The 22,059-nt window shown below is 34.8% G+C and overlaps 1 protein-coding gene across 5 annotated transcripts in view; it reads right to left on the reverse strand.

The window, feature by feature from the left end:
- The window catches only part of PRKD1 (protein kinase D1), a 110,325-nt gene that overhangs the window by 73,603 nt on the left and 14,663 nt on the right, over positions 1–22,059 (reverse strand). The window contains exon 1 of one of the 5 annotated variants that reach the window (XM_048947764.1): positions 6,082–6,164. The exons of the other annotated variants lie outside the window; for them this stretch is intronic. The gene's annotated coding sequence lies outside the window, so the exon portion shown is untranslated. Of the gene's footprint in view, positions 1–6,081; positions 6,165–22,059 lie in introns of those variants that run through there. 5 annotated transcript variants of the gene reach the window in all.

Genomic DNA, 22,059 nt, shown 5'->3' on the forward strand with positions numbered 1-22,059 from the left:
TGGTCATAGAATAGTTAGCAGATTTTAGACTAAGTTATTCATACTGCATAAACACTGAAAATCTTAATGAGAAATGGTAAAAAAAAATCTTTCACACTTCATAACATTGACGCTAGCCAATAATTATATTTTCCAAAAAAAAAAAAAAAAAGAAAAATCTATTTGGCTTGCACAGAATCTCTCTTTGCAGTCTACAATCTGAAATGTGCATGTACTATGAAAATACAAGACAACAGAAAATCCTGAACACAAATTGCACAGAATAAATGAACAAAACTTCATTCTCTCCTCCCACAGCATACATGAATTTAGTGTCATAATCACTATTTATCCCTATTTATACAAAATGGTGGTACTAGTAATCAGTAATTGTAAACCAGTGCTCAAAGCCAACTCTATGAACCCAATTCTTTCTATATTTAAGAACAAATACTTCTCTGACTCTAAACCTACAAGTTTCTACCTCCTGAAATACGCTGACAGCATCTTTTCTCCAATTACTACAGAAAGTGATCTCGTTTTCCGGATGAAAGATTTGAATAAATAATGCAGAGTTGTTTTACGCAAAGTATTCATTACACTCAAGATGAAGAAGACAGTCAGCAGCAGATCAAATTTAGTAACTTCAACTACTAACACAATGGCTGTATTAGCAATGCCTTTTTACCCTTGTAAATTTAAGAGTGCAATCTGATACTATTTTCTGACAGACATATGTTCAACTTAAATACCAGTCACACAGTTTGCACTTCAATGGGAAAATATTATAATCTATAATGTGATTTCTTCTGAAATTTTCAGTCTCACTGCAATCATTAATTTTAAAAATAACTAATGCTTTTCCCTTAGAAACTGCTATAAGATTGACAACCCTTCAGTAAACAAAGAATATAAACAATCTCACTCCAATGAGAAAGGATACAGCAGTGACTTATCTTACAGATGTTTATCCTGAGTAGGCAAAACTGAGGAAAAAATTAGCAATGACAAGATTAGTACCGTCTAGACAGTTTTACATTTACATAGGTATTGCTACAGAAAAAGTACATAAAAATTTAACATCAGTTACTGGTGGCACTATTACTTACTTGTGGCATATTTTTTATTTTCCTTCAAAAACAATTGCAACCTGAAAATATTAAGCCCATTTTTCTCTGTTATCACTTTTGTTAAAAGATTAAACTGAGCAGTGCAATACCAAATAGCTCACTGTTTGCCATGAGCAAACTTCCAAATACATCTCACAAGCAACAATCAGAACACACAGAGTTGGAAGTCAGTGCACAAGGCACTTCAGCACTTTAATCAATCCATGAGCATTTTAAGCGAGTTAGTTGCAACAGGAATGGTGGTATATTCCCAGCAGTGGTTACAATGTTGTTCTAAGCAAACAACAGGGAGCAATAAATGTTCTTATATTAAGGGAATGCAAGGAATGGAAAAAAATAATACAATCAATTCTCTCATTAAAAATATATTACTTAGGTGGGTATCAAAGTTTCAGTGACTTTTAATTGCCTCCAGTTTACCCATGAATTTAACTTGTGTTGTAAGCTGAATGCTTAGCCATGAGAAGCCTGTAACTACCACCAGTTACGCTTCTTTTATAAGTTGACTGTCGCATTGGTTCCAATAATTGCAGCTATTACATTGCAATTACATTATGCAATGAACTGCAAAATAAATGGAGAACCTTAGCATTTCAGTATTACATAATCTAAATTCGAAGCTGTGCAAGAAAATAATCACATTCACCATGGTTTTTGCTCTGGGATTATTATTATTTTTTTTAATATTTTGTAGCATCTCAAATAGCCATATGACAATGCTCCTAAGAAACAGGTAAAAATGTTGACAGTACTAAGAGTTTTGTAATCATACAAAAATTTTGCTATCAAAAAAATAGAAGTATACAAATCTTATCAGCAATGATAACAAAAAAGCAACAGTGATTTTAAAATCACATGCTCCATTAAATCAAATGAGCAAATAAAGCAATTCTGCATTTTTTTTTTTGTTGCCAAAGTACGACAAAATTTTAATGTATTAGTATTATCCAATTACTCTTTCATACACTGATTCTTTTCTGCCTGCAAGTCTGCTCTTTGACAAGCAGCAAAAAAGGTCAGTAGGCAGAAAAGTGCTGGCAGAAAAACAGTGCCAGGCTAAGACTGACAAATCTCTTAAGAGAATTCACTTCTCCTCTGGCAATGAAACCAATAGATACCCTGAGCCTGATGTAACTCTCTATACCTTCTCTCTTGTTCTTGTTAGCGAACAAATTAGGCATAATTTTCATAGTTTTCTATTGCAATTAAAAAAAAACAAACAAAAAAAACAAACAGCTAAAAACAGTCACCTGGAAGACTTTGGAACTAATGATTAAAAAAAAAAAAAAAACAACAAAAGTCACTTTCTCTAAAAAGAGAGAACACCTTCTCTGCCAACACCTTCTCTGCCAGCAGAGCCTTTGAGGGCCTTCAAGAATCAGTTTTAATACACAACACAGGACGCAAGTCCAATCTCCTTTAGAAGAACATGAAGAATCCAGCCCTATGGATTTAGCTGAAGAGAAGCATTTGTGACTGCTCTATTACCAGGAGCTCCTAAATCCATCAGTGAGTGGTAGCACAGCTAGGAAGAGTCCTACCTAAGTTAGAATCATAGGATCATAGAATCCCTAGACGTGGAAGGGACATTTAAAGGCCATCTAGTCCAACTTCCCTGCAACAAACAGGGACACCACAGCTAGATCAAGTTGCCAAGGGCCTTATCCAGCCTCGCCTTGAAAGTCTCTTGAGATGGGGCATCAGTGACTACATCAGATAACCTTTTTATATATTTTATATATATAATATATTTTTATTTTATATATTTATATATTTTATATATAATATTTTTTCCTTATATCTCATCTAAATCTACCCTCTCCGAGCTTGAAGCCATTTTCCCTTGTTCTATCACAGCAGACCCTGCTAAGAAGTCTGTCCCCTTCTTTCCTGTAGCTCCCCTTTAGATATTGAAAGGCCGCTAATAGATCACCATGCAGCCTTCTCCAGGCTGAAGAGTCTCAGCTCTCTCAGTCAGTCTTCATAGAAGAGGTGTTCCATTCCATGGATCATTTTTGTGGCCCTTCTGTGGACGCAGGTCTATGACTCAGGAGTTCCTGTATTACGCAGTCAAATCCAGTGCACTGTATGACCATACAGCTTTGGTAATTTTCAAGCAACAAGCTGCTTTCCTAGATCACCCCAAGATGGTATCTCCTTCAAAGGTCATTCTGAGCAAAGTTCAACTGAAATACTCAAAATAGCACTCTAAGGTTACCTCCATCCCATCCTTATACAAAGAGCCTAGAATATTAGTTTAAGTATCTTGGTTAGATAACACATCCCATATCTGTATTTTCTATTTACAAGATACATTTCAGAACACAATTTTCAAATATGAGCAGGGGAATGCTACTTCCACTGGATATCCAATGCATCAGCTGCATAAGCATTAACTTGGGCTTATTATTTGACGTAACACAGAGAGTAAAATACGACATCCTCCATCAATCTGAAATCTACTAGAACCATCATGTTCTGTAGGAGCACACTCAAAGTCTATTCTTACTCCTTTGACCATTTACGATGGAGATGTTCCCCAAGATACACTTTCTATTAAACCGAACTAAATCAGAAAATTATTACTGAATAGTCTCTTATTCTTGATTTTTAAAAATATTTTGTATTATACTCAACAGCATTACAGATAGGTGCCACAATGACAGTGAAGTCTGTAGCACTTCAGACTGTTAGTAACATCTCAGACATGCCACGAAAAAGACTGGTTTGGGCTATCTTTACCATATGTATATAAATAACTGTAACTCTTAACTTAATTTCTCATAGAAATATCTGTGCAGCTTGCTTATTTAGTTCAAAGCAAATACCTTTCATCCAAAAAGACAGTTAATAAACCGAAGTACTCTTTCAATCTAAGTATTAGAAGAAAAGCACATAGCTTAGAACTAGATTTGCTTAAGTTAGCTAAATCAGTACACATCCAGTAAGTGCTGTTTATAAAATAACAAAAAAAAAATTAGTGAAAAATTTGAAATAAAAAAGATAAAGAACGTTTGTTTTAAAGATTAATGATTACATGTTATAAATTATTCAATAAAATGATATTTTGTAAGAGTTACAATTACTAATAAAAGTAAATTAAAAACACTGTTCCAACTGACAGTGAAGCGATTTATCTGTCAAAGTGGTAAAATACTGAGTATCTAAACAAACAGAAAGAAGTTCTACTTAAAAAGTAACTACATGCGTTATCGTCCAAAATTTCCTAATCAGCTCTTGGTAATAACAACTTGCCTTCTTGATAAACAAATTTGCTTTCCATTGACAGAATTCACACTGAACTCTCATTTACAGATACACACATGTATATGTATGTAAAATATCAACGAACCAACAGTGTTACGTGCAGACTGGCCTACTTTGTCTCTCTCACTTGTAAACGCATTTTAAATGAGCTAATTGAAATAAAACATTTGCAACTGCTGTTGCTTTTTTCTACAGCATTTATTCACAATTCAAATCTTAAAATAGCTAATCTACAGCATTTTGAAAATAATCTATGTATACAGTACTGAAAGTGCATTGTTTGAGCATCTGGAAAACTAAAAATCTACTAACAGCCAATCCTCTAAACATATGATTAGAGAATAAAAATTCATTTTAAATCTGTTCATAGAGATGGCTTTAAACAACATGGAATATATCCCAGATTGTATCTAATTCTGCTGAATAAGTTTTTTAAAAACTGTTGCTTTTACTTAATCTTAATTGAAATCTAGTCAGGAAAGGGACACTTACCTCATCAAATAAACTTACTGAAATTTCAAATTACTCCTGATAAGAACCTATTTACAAAGCATGATTTTTAAATATTAATTTAGTTGCTGGAGATTGCATGACATGTCTGCCTTAATAAAGGTTTTGTGTGACATTTGAATTAGATGACATTTGAGTAGTACCAAAATAATAATTTCCAAGTATTATCCTATAGCCAAGACTAGTTTTAAACACTATTATTATAATAGCACCACATTAGAGATAGCTTGTTTCATGGTTGTGGTTCTGACGGTTTGTTTGTTTGTTTTGTTGTTGTTTTTAATAAAAAGTAAAAGTTAATGTTCTAACCATTTTTCTGTAATGTTATTGAAATTATTATGAAGAACTGGGTTATCAATAGAATACAGCTGGGCAGAAAAGACCTTCAGAGTTTATAATGACAAGCTGATGTACATTTTATTTAAATTTTGTTCAACCGGATAGCCTCACAAAATGCACGCCTCATTTAAATGAAGGCAACTGGATGACAATTGTAAAATTTGACTATGAAATGCAGTGACTAATTTCTAAAGTGCGTGAAAGTCCAGACTTAACTGTGCAATTTGTATCATACAGTGTAGGAAAATGAAGTGAGAAAATACATTAACCAAGTATAAATAGAATGATAGTGTTGTACAAATGACATCCACTTACTGCTATAAATAACATTCTGTAAGCAGTACATACTAAACTGCTCTATAGTCTATCATTTACCACAAATTTTCTCAAAATATTTAAAAGAGCTACTGTCTGATACAACTGAACACGACCACCACCATCCTTCCAGTAAGGTGACTACTTTAGAGATCTTTCAGGCCACTATGGCAAACTCTAACTTTAGGTACCCTAAACTAAACTGTTCTTGAGCTTATTTATCTCCAGTCACTATATAGAAGAGCCTAGATTAATTTAAGCACCTTTTCTGGGTGTTCCACCAAATCTATATTCCTCCTCCTCATCACCCCTCCCTCACCACCAGTTTTCAAACAATGTTAAGAAACATATCTTTTTTCCCAAAGTATTGTTTTATATGTAAATTATGCAGTCAATAAATGTATTGTATAATCAAGATGTTATAATCACAATATAATTGTGTATAATCAATAGATATCAAGATGTTATAATCACAATATAATCAAGAGAGTAAGGCAAAGCAGACAATGAAAACAAAAAGAGAATAAGTGGAAGAACTTACCCTTCGGCTGAGCTCACTAGAAGACACCAAGAGAGGTGATCTCCAGAAGAGATCCTTCCCCTCTGGTAGCCAGCTCTTAAATAGGTCTAGGAGAGATGGAGCCTGGCTCCACCCCTTCTGGCAGCACAGGTGAATTGCCTTCACCTGTGCTCCTGTGGCTGACTCATGGCTCACCTCAGGTGATTAATCAGAGGTTCAGGCCGTGACTCAGTAGTTCCCATACATGTATATTTATATTTATATTTATATTGAAGTCTAGACAAAGAAAAAGGAAATATATTGAATACAGGAAACAAATAAATACTCTTATCTAGACTAGAGTGATATTAATGGATTATAAAGTTGTAACATAATCCATTTTCAAAAATAAAAGTTTGAAACTTCATAGACAAAAATTGTGTTCTACTTGCACATGAAGAATTATTCATTTGTTCACATAAAACTGCTCACTTTTACACTGTCAATTCTAGCTACTCTGAAATCCTGAGGAAAGCCCTTCTCAAGAGAAGATGTCGCTAACTGCAAAAAACATGAAGTAGCTTACTTGTTCATACCTAAAATGGAATGGAAAGGACTTCCTTTTACCAAATACAGTGCTAAATTACATTTCCAAATGGATATTTACCATTATTTGTCCCTCTGTTGACAAAGACTATAAAGCATAAAGAACATAGAGTCTCTCATAAATATTACAAGAAAGGTATTTAATACTCTATTCAATGATTAAGTTCAGAAATACACTCCATGTTGACTATATTTACTCACAGAAGATCAATTTAAAAGGTTCCTTCCTACTTAGCTATTCTTGTAATGAATCACTGGAAGAATCCTCAAAGTTCTACACTGTAACTAATGCTTTCATCCACACCACCAAATCATCATACCAGTCAAATTTATAAATTCTAGAACTTCATTTGTATCCATGTTTGTCTTTGCCTTAAAAAGAAGTTTAAAAAAAGAAAAAAAGGAGACATCTCCACTAGTATTTTGGAAAAGTTTCAATAGATAAGTCTTCACGCTTATGAAGAAAGAAAAAAGACGAGTACAGCAGAGAGCAGTCCTATTACCATGGCTTATGTTCTTCTCCTTCCTCAGCTACCATACATAGAACCACGAATCACAAAATTTATTAAGAATTTCATAATAGAAATGCAACTGAATTAACTGGAAAAGAAATGAGAACTTGGACACAGACACACTGTTAATGTATGGATTGACCAAAAAAAAAAAAAAAGTGTATATATATATGTACATTTCAGAAAAACAGGCAGTAACACCAGACAGCATCTGGTTATAAAAAACTCATGAGGTATAGTAGCCCCAAAACTAATCGCAAAGTCTATGATGGGATTTACTAATCAACAACATTAATTTTACTCCTTCCAGAACTGCTGAGACAGATCTCCTTGTAGGAAAGATATTCCATCCCTTGGATCATTTTTGTGGCTCTTAAGACTAAGCTTTCTTTCAAATTCAGTGGCAGCAGCTTGTATTTCCGTGGAGATGAAGCATCTGAATCAGGAATGATTTTCTGGTTGACCCGTAGTATAATTGTGTGATGCTGCAGTTTAACTTATTTCTTTTTAAACATACAAATATCCTCATGATTAAGGTTATCTGTTAAGAAGCTGTGAAATTAGCATATTTAGTTCCCATTGAAAACATTAATATGCAAATTGTTGAATATTAAATGAGAAAAATAATAGAGTTCACCTTTGTGTAATCAAACATTCTGGAAAGGCATTCTTTTTCTATTCAAAAGTGGAAAAAAGGAAAGACAACATGAAAAAGGCTACAATCATCCTGTCAATGTAAGTTTAAAAGGGTAATAAAAATGATTTAATATTGATAATGTTTAGTTAAATGTTAATCATAAATGATTATTTTAAGAATGTTCAAAATTTTAATTCTGTAAAATTTTCATTGTAAAATCCCAAAGAAGCTGAGAAAGCAGTTCAGATTTTGAGTGCAAGGAAAGGAAATCTGATAGTAAATGGCACACTCGTTTCCTCCATATCTAAATGTAGCAGGACAAGTACTGATGGCTCATATCCTGAAATTCCCAAATAGTTCATACCAGAAAAGTACAAAAGGAAAAACAACACATCTACAACACAACCACACATAAAAAAGCAGTAGGAGACAACAAACTTCTTGGGAAAAAAATTTATAGAAATAATAACATACACTGCAAATGTAAAATTAGTATTCAAAATCAAAGTCAATTTTCTGAAAAATCATCTTGGAAAAATGTCTTTGAACAGACATCCATACCTCCCTTATTAGTTCTGGCATTTTACATTCATTTTTCCATACAAAATTCAATTGAATTCAGAGGTTCTCTCCAAGTTAAGGTGTGACAATTATTGTCACTCCTCAAAAAAGACCTGCTGTGGCTCTACCTTTGTTGAACTAAGCACTACCATGTAGATCAGACAGTAAAATCAACCTGCACATTTACTCCATGTACTTGAGCTTAAGAAACTCAATAGACAGGTTCTTGCACTGATACAATAATTCCTTTTCTTAAGAGACCAAGAGATCAGGACTCCGAGTGACTCAATCCCTGTCCTATTGCCCTCCCTCAAGCAAATTTACACAGAGTTTAACTTGTTGCATTCAAATACAAAATAAATAAATAAAAGTCAGATATTCTATAAATTTCAGTTACAGGCAATATCCCAAACGTATGTATGTATGTGTGTATCATGTATACACTTTTGTATAATGCTCTACTATCATACTTTTCCACTTCAACTATCTAGACAGCAATGACTTAACAGCAATCTCTGAAATACATAATCTAAAATTCACCACTGCTTTACTGAATAAGCACAAGATAGTAGTTTTGTAAATCAGAAAAGTAGTGTTCCCAAACTATCTAACCAAGCAAATATAGCCCAGGAGAAATAAAAAAGTACTAAAAAATCACTGTTTCAAACACACAAACAAACAAACAAACAAAAAACCACCAGTATTTTCCAAAATATAATAGTAATAAAAAAATCATTTGGGAATGTCATAAATGTTTAAGCAATTAAACTAAAGAACATACAAAATCCTCCCTACCTCCTGCATCTTTTATCGTTCATAGGGTATGAACTAAAAATACTGTTTTGCCTGACAAGCTAATATTCACCTTTCAAACTTGTGTCACTTGTTAGGGAAGAGGAAAACTGGAGGAGGACAGAACAGGAAAATGAAATGAAAGCAAACACTGTCATTCACACACATGTTGCTTAGCAATACACCATATGAATCAAGCAGAAATTGTGACATTAGCCCCCAGCTGAATTTTCATAAACACTGAACGTGCGTCACTGAAAGAGGTGTGAATAGAAAGTGGAAGGTATACAACCTTTAGCAACAACAGAGACAGTAGCACTGAGATACATGTTAACATTCTAAAATTTAAACAGAAATGTTTTTTATTTCATAGAATCATAGAATGGCCTGGGTTGTAAAGGACCTCAAAGATTATCTAGTTTCAACTTCCTGCCACAGTCTGGGTTGTCAACCACAAACCAGGATGCCCAGAGCCACATCCAGCCTGGCCTTGAATGCAACTAGGCACAGGACATCCACATTTCTTACAGAATAGGAATGTTTAAAGCAGTCTTTCCCTTTTATTCTTATTTTGGGACTTATATGAACTAGAATTCAAAATAATATTATTTCCTTGATTAGCACTATAATAAAAGAAATTCATTTTATTCCTGTAACAATGATTAAATATACATCTTTAAAACATGCATTTCCCACAAACAAGCTTTGTTCTCTGGCACTGCTTTCTGTATGCATCTTATTAGTCAACTATTCATAGTCTGAACAGAAATAAAGCTAATAAAACTAATTACTTTACAACCAAATTACAAGTAGTACCACTAATATTTACGTAACTAGTTTTGCCAACTGACTTTAAAGCACAGAATCTTAGAAAGAGCTAAATGTACTTGTCATGCTTTTTAAAGGTGAAAAAAATAAAGGCACAGAGTGAGGTAATGACTCAATCACTTCTTTGAAAGTGTCAAAGAGTAAGACTTTCACAACAGAGACAAAACATAGTAAGTAGTAGTAAATTAATGTCATCACTTTCACACCACATTTCACACCATGGTCCATATATAAGAGGTTAGTTCTATCTACACCAGTATGCCAAAACACAGATCAAATACTTAGGGAAGAATTGTTTGAGTTTTAAAATTCTTACAAGTTTCATACACAACTTAAACACGTTATCCACACACATTTGCAGAAAATATTTTGAGAAATTCTGTAAGCAGTTTCCTGTAACACAGCATATTCTCCCCTTGCAGTTTCCTAAAACATAGTGCACAGCATATGGCATTGGTATATTGGTGAAATAAGTACTTATTTACAATGAATAAATAAATATTTTATCAAAGCACAGACAAATATTAAGAACCTAAATTTCCTTTAAAGAGTCAATATAAATAATACACACTAATTCCAACAACATGCAAGTCAAGAAGGATAGCAAAGGATACAGTAACCTTATGTAACAATCTCTTATTGTTGTGCCAAACCTGTTCTTAAGAACAACTACTTTTCAAGAAAATCATTATTCAAAAGTTGAAAGGTCATCATACAACACTAATTCTATGTTAAATATGCTACATGAGAATGTAATCTACACAATGCCACTCTTCATCTGTAGACAGACATCAACTTTCTTTTACCTGTTTTTAGGCAGGGTTTGTATTTCATGAAAATGAAAATTCATATTATTTATGTCCACTTACTGGTATTCACAAACATAGGAATTAGATAAAAAGCTAAAAATTACACAACCTTTCAGTTCATCCTTTCATTAGTTGCATGATTGCCACTAAGTATTCAGTCTGATAAAAGAGATATAACAATTAATGGAGGTCCTTTTTTGGGTGTAAGAACAAAGAGAAATAAAAAAAATCTTTCTGATATTTTACCCAGTGCCATTTTGATTGAAGTACCTAACAGTGACAGCAATCCCACCATGCTGAGTGCATACAGTAGCCTCACTGGCCTCCAGAAGGCAACTACCAACGTTAATGCAGAGTAAACCTACATTTATTCCTCATCTAAACAGCTGCAATTGTCTTACTGCCCTTTTCAATACCTAATCAACTGAGTTGGCAATATGCTGTAAACTTGAATACAGTAAGATATTAAAACATTCTGAAAATTCTTGTTGCATTCTAAAATTTTTCAACTTAAGCAATTCAGTTTCCAAATTTGAAAGGTTCCTGAAAATTTCTTTCCCCTTGTTAGAGATTAGCTTTTAAGTTTCAAAGAACGAACAGATACAAAATGCAAACCAGACCAGTCTGATATTTCTAACACAGAACATTAACAGGTAAACAGATCTTCAGGTATTTAATCCCAATATTTATAGGGAATTAAAGTATTGCAGCCACATAAATTAAAGAATGCAGGTCAATTTTCACACAGCCTGTATGCTCGGGCTGAAGGAATCTAAGGCATTTCACAGAATCACAGAATTATAGGGGCTGGAAGGAACCTTTTGAGATCAAGTCCAGGCTCCCTACAAAAAAGGCCCCCTACAGCAGACTGCACAGGTAGGCATCTGGTCGAGTCTTGAATATCTCCAGAGAAGGAGGATCCACAACATCCTTGACAGCCTGTTTCAGTGCTCTGTCACCCTCACTGCGAAGAAGTTCCTTCGCATATCGGTGCGTCCAGTTCATGGCCGTTTCCTCTTGTCCTGTCTCCACAGACCACAGAAAAGATGTTGGCCGTGTATCTTTGACTCCCACATTTAAGATACTTATAAATATTAATCAGATCCCCTCTGAGTCTTCTTTCGTCAAGACTGAACAGACACGGGTCACTCAGCCTTTCCTCACAGGAGAGATGCTCCAGGCCCTTTCTCATTTTTGTGGCCCTCCACTGGACTCTCTACATGAGATCCCTGTCTTTTTTGCACCAGGGAGCTCAGAATTGGACACAGTACTCCAGGTGAGGCCTGACCAGGGCAGAGTAGAGGAGGAGGATCACCTCACTCTCTGCTCTCCTTTTAATGCATCCATTTCTTGGTAGAGTGCTACTTTCAGTCGCATGAAAAAATTTGTCTCTACTCACTGGTTGCAATGGGGTAGGAGTAGCTTGTGCGTATCTGGTTCTGACATCAAGGATACTTTTTTGTGTATCCTCTGGTCATCTTGAGTCTTTTAAGAGTGCACTCAGAGAACACACCAAGAAGTTTTGTATCTACAAGCAGTGAACACAACCAAACCAACAATTCTGGCAGACTGCAACTCTGCATACTCTTCCACAAGAGCTTTGCAACTCTTCAACAGTCATGTGTACAGTTTTCCCAAAGGGAAAAACACAGACAACCCTCCTCTTCAGGCTGGACTCCACTTGCCTTATGTATCTGCTTATTAAATATCACCTACTTTACATCCTCCTATTCATATCAAAAAGGCATCAGATGAATAAATGGACACATTTCAAAAACAGATCCTAATATATGAATAGATGTTTTTGCTCTAAAATCCCTTTTCAGTAATTTGGAGATGGGGAGTGTGGAGTGGGAAATAAGTTCATAAGAGGTAGTAGGCCTGATTTGCCTTTGTGAAGAGCCTCTAACTACTACTGCTGGAAATTTGAGTACAAGGAGACACAAAGAATTGGTCTGGCTTGTGAAAGTATTTTTCATGCCCTGAAGTCCTTAGGTCCAACAAACACATTGCTGCAGACTAGAAGTAAAAAAAATATATATATCATCTTATAAAATTAAAAAAAAAAATTTCATTGTTCACCACCAGAACTACAACTGTTGTTGCCAATTCAATCAATTTCCTACTTCCCTTCCTTAAGATAGCAGCTGAGAAGAAAGCAAATAGAATTTGCATTGCAGGTGTTTTGTTTTAAGTAGAAGAATGTTAGTAATGGCATGCACATTGTGTCCTTTGTGAGGAAGGTGATTTTTCAAGCTTTCCACTCTGTACAAAAAATAGTTGCCTCAGGGGATCCAAATAAAAGAAACTTCAAGTCCTGCACATATTTGAAAAACGGACAACACAGTTGCCAGAAGAAGTTAATTGTACCATTAAATTCCAGCTCACTAGATTGGAAGAGTGGAGAATGGACTTGATGTGAGATTATGGGGCTGAATTCAATTTACCAGGCAGCTCATTTGCATTAGTTACCATATATCATTTATTCCCATATAAAAGATGCATTTAAGACATTAGTGCTCTTAAATCTAACATATGCAATATAGTTTTTAAATTAGAAAATCTGACCGCAAATTAGAACAATTTCTTAATATGACCGATTTATGTAAAAATGCAAAAGACTCAAAAAAAGATAAGACAGCAAGGTCCTCATTCTTGCAGTGATTTTCTTCTTCTGTACTTTGCAACATGTGATCCAGGAAAATTGATACACAAACTTTGATCGCCTGAATTAATTATCCAAAGCAAATTTGGTAAAATTATTTAATCTCTCTTTGCCCAAAATATAAGGGGGGCTGTGGTTGGAGCCAGTGTGAATAATGTGAGAAAAGACCTTCACAGCACTGCAAATTACAGGGATGAAGAGTGATATAGGGCAATTGAGAACAGTAATTCCTTCTGTTTTGCTCTTTTTCTACAATCAAGATTAATCTGCAGTTGTTAGATGGTGTTCAATTCCTTAAAAATAAAGCACTTAGTGCAGCATCAGCAGTGAGCTCTTACATTTGTGAAACCAGTCATCAACGGTTTGAAACTGATACACAGACACCGATGGTGCAGTTGTAGTGAGAAGTTAATTGAGTCGTTTACCAGAAGGTGTAAGGATGAATACAACCCCCCAGGATTAAATGCAGCTATATAAACTTCACCATTATTCCTTCCCCTCACCCCTCTTCTTTTTTTCTTGTCTCATTCACCACATAATGCATCAAAATTTGCAGATCGAGATTTCCTGTTGACAATAGCCTGCTTCACTACTCACTCTCAGTTCAGCCCTGAAGCTACCGCCCAAGAGTTCAAAAGCATATGTATTGTTCTGAATACATCCTGAGTTTTGGTTTAATTTAATACTGAGTTTGCAACACTCTTATATTTTACCCATTGAAATAATTAGAAAACAGAACTGGGAAATGCTTTGTTTACTCACAGAATAGTTGGCATTGAAAGATCTGAACCAACTGCTTCAGATCTCTGAGGTGCACTGCTTCAGGGTATTTGTGCGGTGAGAACTAACGGTGATTTCCCACTTAACTTTTGCAAGCAAATTAGAGCATTGTATTTACATGCTTCCAGACAGAGGTTGCACAGAAAACCAGATATTGACAGTTTTAAGCTCCATCCTAGTTGCGGTTTCTATTTTCACCAAAACCAATCACAGTTTGGACATTTTATAGAATCTTTCATAATTAGATTAAAAAACAAAAACAACAACAACAAGAAACATTTCCTAAATGTATTCCTTCTTGATTTCAGTCAAGAAATTCCACTATCATCTTGTTCCACAGGGTTCCTTCAATAAATACTGGCTACTCTTCAGATTCTGTGGAATTATGAGGATTCATTAGCAACAGAGCCAAACTCTGAAAATAGATTTCTTCCAATAGCAAGTGTACTATTACATGCATTAACTAGTTAATACTTATTCCCAAGTTGTTTATGTCTCCTCAAACTGTCCATGTATGTTTTACAGCTCTGACAGAACTGCTCTGGACTTCCAGACAGAAATCTAAAGGTGGAAGAAGTAAAAACATCAGGTCCCCCAGGAAACAGATTTCTTTTGTGGGCATGAAAGCTGAAGTGTCTTCAAGTGCTGGCTGACATTCAGAGCACTGAACAAGAAAGCATGCAATGCATGTCCAAACACCAGTGGAAAAACAAACAATAGTCTAACATTGGAAGTGTGGAGCAAATTAAAAAGTTCATGGACAACTATTTCCCTGGTTTTGGAGATCAGATCTAAATTACCATTTCCATCCTGTTTCAAATTTTTATTTTATTGTTGATTAACTTATTTTAAAGAACACAGGTGACCACCCTTAACCTGATTGAAATGCAGAAAATGCGTGTCAGTTACATAGAGGAATAAGGAAGTTAGTTAGCTTGTTGATAATCTGTAAAAGAATTGTTCTAAACAATAAATAATGGTTTTCTTAAGACCTACAGCCAAACCAGAGAACAGTTTTATAGATCCTAACTCTAAAATAGAAGTACAGTATTTTCTAAACTAGTCTCTACAGAAAAATGGAATGAAGATGAAAATGCAACATATAATCTGAACTAGAACTCAGATGCAGTGTCTTCTTACACAGTTCTTAACATACTATTTCTGAGTAGAATTATCTCATATATTCCATAAAATAATATTTACTCTTGTCTGTTAAAATAAATTACGTCAGCTTAATAAACAATTGCAGATAAAACTTGAACTGATAATTCTTTTGTTATGCTTCTCAGGCTGTTTTAAATGGATCTTAACCTAAAATGATTGAGTAAAGTGAATCTAATTTTGTTGCAGTATTCTTCTTCTGTAGCCTCTTCTTTGTAAGTCTACAATGTAAACAAACCATATGTTCCAAAACTCTATATCTAAACGGGACCTTCTTAACTAAATAAAATAAATAAAATTACCTTTGATCTCTATTTTAAAATTAAGAATTTTACAAGCAATTCTTTATTCCTAACTATTTTTTATCCTATCCATCTCCCTATATTTTCCTTTAAGTTACCTATTTCAGCTATATCAGTCACTACATATTCAACTTCAGCACAGCTTCTACTTCACTATTGCCACAACGGCCACAGCATACTGTATTTTTTATTTATTTTTTAACTGGAGAGGGGAAAAAAGGGTGCAGTCAGAAATTATTAGAATCCTAGCTCAGATTCACTCCACATTTCATGAGACAAAAACCAAACTAGGTTTAGTACATGATGAGCAAAACCACACCCCTTCAGCTGCAGCTCCTCTCCATGGGCATTCATGCATGCTAATATCACAAAAAGAAAATGCTAGAGTTGTAGACAACTTCAGGGTAACGGGTTTTTGTTCAAAGATCTACCTTTATGATAGCAGCAGCATGACAAAGATTTAAATTTACATTGCACGGTTGTAACTTAACGTGTCCCATATATTGGAACCTCAACAAATTTGTCCTGGTAAAGCATGGCGGTATTCTGCACATTTTTAGACATGTCAATCAATTTAGATCAGAAGACACAAAGACACTGGAAAACTATTCCAACTTATTGCTTTAAACTAGAAATATTTTTGAAACTGTTTAACAAGAAACCTCACAAAAACTGAAACTTAATCCTTAATTTTTAATTGAAATGCAGTATCTCATCTAATTTGCAGTATCACTGCTCCTGCTGCTTTAATGCTACATTCAAACCAACAAGCCTTATTCTCCAGCAATTAAGGAAAATCACAGCTATACTTTTCTCTGACAGCAAAAGTAAGATCACTTGGGATCACACATTCGACAATTTTAGGATGCAGATGTCTAGTTACTGAGTAGGAATTGTTCCACAACTATTCCCATGTTTACTTAACAGTTCCTACAGAGATCATCATTGATGGGTTAGAAGTTGTCACTCAAACTTCTTCATGTGGTTTAGAAATGCACAGGTTACTAAAAATGATTTACACCTTTTGATCTGGGTGAGAAAAGATCACCTTTTAATTTATATGTAGAAATTACACATATATACATGTTGCTACGTAACTTTATAAAAACATTTAAGGTCTTCATTTGTTTTTAAGGACATATTTGAATGTTCTAACATAGCTACGTCCAAGACGCTTTCAGATCTGTTATTCATCTGTGATTCACTTATAGCAATCCATTTTAAGAATGTTTTTAAGAATGATTTGAGCTGCTATAGAAACTTCTACCAGTGCAAACATTTCTAAATCTTATGCTTTTTTACTACTGTTCATTTACATTCTTGATTGTTTTTCTCATCTCTGGATAAAATCGTTACAAGCAAATCACACACTCATTCCCCAAGAAAAAGTCTGATTAATTTTTAAAGCACAAGATTGTCATTAGTTATGGATTTGACAGAAGCAAAGACAAACAACATATTAATGTAGTTTCAGAAAGCATTGGGTGGAAAACAGCCACATAAAGTCAGTCTGTACACAAGGAAACAGAAGTAAAAATGAATACAGGTAAAGTTTTGGAAAGAGACCTTCAAATTTTATCAGCTATTTTCCCTGCCAGAAGAGAAGACAGTCAAATAACCCCTTCCAAATCATGCTCCTGTTTCTATAACCTCTAGTTGAAATTAGTTTTTGCTGCTTGCTTACTTGGCTGTACTACAAAACAGCACATACTTGAAGATGTGGAGTAGATACATATGCCATGAAGTGGCAGAGTACAAAGTACAAAATACACCTTACTTTTTTTGTAAATTTTTTTTAACCAATAAATCAAAAAATCCCTTTTCCTGAATATTTATTTCCACAAATATGTTCACGCCTTTTCTCCTTCTTATATTTAACAAACATTGGATGATCATTATCTAAGAATGTGGACAACAGTTGCCAACATGCTGTTCACTTTCAGTAACATAGTTTGCTAGGACTTCTTCAAAAACCATTGCACTTTATCATGCAATTGCTGCCCATGTCATTCCTGATCTGACTGCACTGACTTGCTCTTGGAAGCCCTTAACCTGGATAGTACTTGGAAACCACGCAGGAATCCTTGACATCGCAGATAAGCCAAATAATCAAAATTTTGAGAACATCAGATTATAGATACCAGATATTCTCATAGGGGGAAAACATTCAAAAAGAGAAATACAACAACTGAAAAAGTTGCCCAGGATAAGTACATAAAGACAAAAGACCAGAGAAGGAATGTCAACTGAGACACAGAATTTGAAGTTCCCATCCCCCCCACCGAGGAAAAGAACACCTGTATTTCTTCAATCTTAATTTCCACTGAACTCAAAGAAATGACACAACTTTAACTGTGGAATAAAATGCATTCCTTAATGTTGATGCAACTGGACACCACTGAAAAGAGTTTGGCTCCCTTTTCTTTTCACATTGGTTTCAATTCATTGCTATCAAATTACATGCACTGCTAAGATTCACCTGCACCTACTCTTCTGCAGGCTTCAGTTCCTCTCCTTGAAGTGTTCAAAAGGCACTTGGACAAAGCCCTTAATAATATACTTCAACATTTGGTTAGCCCTGAAGAGGTCGGAGAGTAGGACTTTATATCTGCAGGTCTTTCCAACTGAGTATTCCATTCTAGACAGACCAAGCTCTCTCAGCCTTTCCTAATGGGAGAGACACACAGCAGCTCTTCTCTGGATTCTCTCCAGCAGCTCCATGTCTCCCTTGTACTGAGGAGCCCTGAACTTGCAAGGCCACATCAGTGCTAAGCAGAGGTTAAGGATTACTTCCCTCAGCCTGTTGGCATCACTCCTCCTAATGCAGACAAGTATGCCACAAGGTTTTTGTGCAGCAAGGACTGCACATGGCTTATTTCCCTTTAACACAGTAAGGAGGTATAACAGAACTCCATAGTAAACACCGAAAATACAGCAACATGTACAAAGCTGTAAGAAATAGGAACATTACAGGAGGAAAAAAAAAAAAACTCAGAAAACATTTATTCTCCACAGTTTGTGTATTAACTTAAAAATGGGGATGTTACAATGGGCAATTAAGACTTAACTAACTTGTAAAATGGTTCACATGACTACATCAGGTACAAAAGTGCCTTGCATCCATTGTTAGTTATACAGTACATACTGAAACACACCGCTGTTCCATTGAGCATAGTTTCCTCTCTGATGGAACCAAAGCTGAACCCATGTACAGGAGCACCCCATTTGTAAGGCAGATGAGAGTATCCACCCAGGAAGGAAGTGAATCTCCCCAAAGCTCTCCAAGCAGCACGTTCCCTGTGCATGTACATAGATCTGTACAGACATTTGCTCTGCATGACTCACAGACATATGCCACAACACACTAAGGCCCAGTACCTGGTGCACATTTCCCATAGTTGAAAAATATGCAATGTGAATATATATTCCCAAGACTGTATGTAGCAAGCTGCACAAATAAACTCTCTATCCTTTCCTCTTTGTACTATACTGGTCACTAAGGCATAAGATTGTCCCTCAAGTTCTTGGAATGCATTGGCAAATATTTTTGTAAAGTAAAGAAAGAATAAGGTTCCTCAAATTCTGAACACAATCAATACAAAGGGAAATTACTGAGACCAAGAACATGAAAGGCTTTTGGACTAGAAGCAACCACAGCATGATAGAGTTCACACTCTACAGAGAAGATAGGAAGAGTAAAATAAAAGCAGTTGCCTTTCAGTCTTCTATAATCTGAGGGCTTGGGAAAAATCTAAGAAATCAGCAGTAAGAACACTGAAACACTGAACTAGATAAAACTGTATTTTTGATTGAACTCAAACATGAAAGCATTTAGAATGGAGTACAGAGAACGAGAATAAAACAACACTATAAACAAAAAAAGGCCACTATATTAGTAAAAAGTATGAACAATAGAAAGTATCAATTAGATTACAGTTGTGGTCTTAAAAACATATAACAAAAGAGTTTTCCTGATAACACTGTGCAGACATCAAAAATACTTAACTTTGAAATGTTTTCCTTTCATTAAGATTCAAACATAATTGGAAAAATATGACAGACCAGACTGGAAAAAAAAAAAGATCAGTGTACTTAACTCCAATGTTTTCAATAAAGGCTGATGCTGAATCTCACCTAGTATATTTTGAAGCAATTCAAAGCAATTCCAGTATTTTCAAGTTGCGTTTGAAAACTCATGAGCAAATGCAGTAGGGGAGGACTTGAACAAAAGCCTATTGGATGTAAAAATCAGGGGAAAAGAGAGGAATCTGAGAACGACAAGACTGGTCGGCAAGTCTTTCCTCCTCAAAGCATCTTTCCTTAATTAATGGACATTCTTCAAAGCAAAATTGGTATTACTTTGCTGAAATTGTCTTAAAAGGAGATTGTATAACTAAACCAAGAGAACACTGAATACCTGGATAAAGAAAAAATAACAGAGAAAATTCTTTTTAAAATTTCATTACTATATGAAACTGAGACAGACAGCACATGCATGACAAACAGGATTGGAATTCAAAAAGATCTCCAAAAAATGAAGCAGTGACTTGAAGAAAAGAGGAAGAAGTTTTACAGAAATGTTTTACTGGAGACAGGAAAAAGTAGACATGACAAACAATCAGTTAACATTTCTTCAGAAAAAGGATTCAGGCATTACATACTGAATAAGAATGAACACGAAGTTTGAAAAGATCAGGAATAGCAGTAGGAAAACTGGTACTGCTTTTCTAAAGAAATAATTTCTTGACATCTCATTCCAGCGCTAAAAGACTCATAGAGAAACAGGTGCAGGCTCATGTTTGGAGGGCAACTATCATGTTAGTTTATTTACATAGGCTTGTTAAGATCTTAATCCCGTAGTCAACGGCAGGCTGGTAAAACCAAATTATATAGATGAGAATTTTATATGGAAACAGGTACCTGTAGAAATCTATTAAGGACCATTATAAAAGTCGGTTGATTTCTTTGACCTTTGCTTCATTTAGCTGCAGAGTATGAGAGATTATTTGGTTAGTTCATTGACTTGGGCTTGGGGGGCATCAAGAGTATCACTGACATTGTAACATAGCTAAGCCATTCCAAAAGTAATACCTCCTATTTATTTCCATGGAAACTACAACAGGTAAAGGGAACAATCGCGCTATTCAATAGAGCAAATTCACAGCTACTAAATACTATTTTTCAGCACAGTAACCACCATTAGCAATGCATTTCTGCAAGCCCTGAACCACAGACTACATGCTATCACAGCAATTTTCGGATGTTAAAGATTCTACACCTGGAGAAAGTAACGTTTTCTGTTGCCACACACTTGTAAAAAGTTGGTTGGTTTGTTACAAAAAGAAAAAAACTGTGCAAATTGATATCTATAGAACAGAATATCTGCAAAAAGTTAGCTTGATGACAAAAAATATTTGTTGATATGCATTAAAATCTAGGAAATTTTTTACTTCAGTCGAGTCGTGTCATCGGTTTACAAGCTGGTTTGGCCCACTTCCATGACTAGCGGGGCGAGAGGGACCCATGAACCCATGCCACAGGAAGGGGAAAAGGAAAAAGGAGAAAAGGGTAGAGAGATGGGCCTAAAAACAAAACAGCAGCAATGACCTGAAGAGAAACAAACTAATTCACTAAATAAGATATTGGAATGCAAGATAACATGCACTACATGATGTTATGTTGTGGAATACTACCACCACCACCAAAATCATAAAATGATGACAGTTAGAACTTTTGATATTTAATTCAAAAATTGTTGTTTTCTTTTGTATTTCTTTTATGTTCAGCTAGATTTTTTTTGCATTTTCAAAGCCAACTTTCCATTGTATAAGAAAATTCAATTCCACACAGCACTCTAAGTCTCTCACACCCTAGGACTTGCCACAGTGCATATCACTATCTATGTTAAGTAGAGAAAAGTGTATTCATGTGGAACAACATGTTTTTAAAATGATATTTTTGTGAGCTCATGACTAGCACATAATTAATTAAATACTTCTCTTCCAAGAGGTATAATTTCTTGTGAGTGCTCAAGTATATAGGAAAATACCAGTTCTAAAGGTAAAATATTACATTGGTTTTTTTAACCTTTTAAAAAGTCAGTGTTCTTTTTAGAGTATAATTTTTATGCATAGTATAATTTTTTTTAAGTCTACATATAGGATATTTTTCTTGGCATCTCTCTCAACTTTTACTTCATAAAAGAGCATCTAGTGAATGGAAGAGGCAAGTGACTTCAAGCAGAAAAAAACGTATTCCAAAAGATGAGACATCAGATAAAGTCGTGTTCAACTCAACAATGCTGTGTAATTTTGTATAAACCCTTAAAAAAAATAAAGTAAGTGTAATGCTATAATAGGATGGATAG

This window comes from Lagopus muta, chromosome 6, assembly GCF_023343835.1.
Source record: "Lagopus muta isolate bLagMut1 chromosome 6, bLagMut1 primary, whole genome shotgun sequence".
NCBI classification, from domain to species: domain Eukaryota; kingdom Metazoa; phylum Chordata; class Aves; order Galliformes; family Phasianidae; genus Lagopus; species Lagopus muta.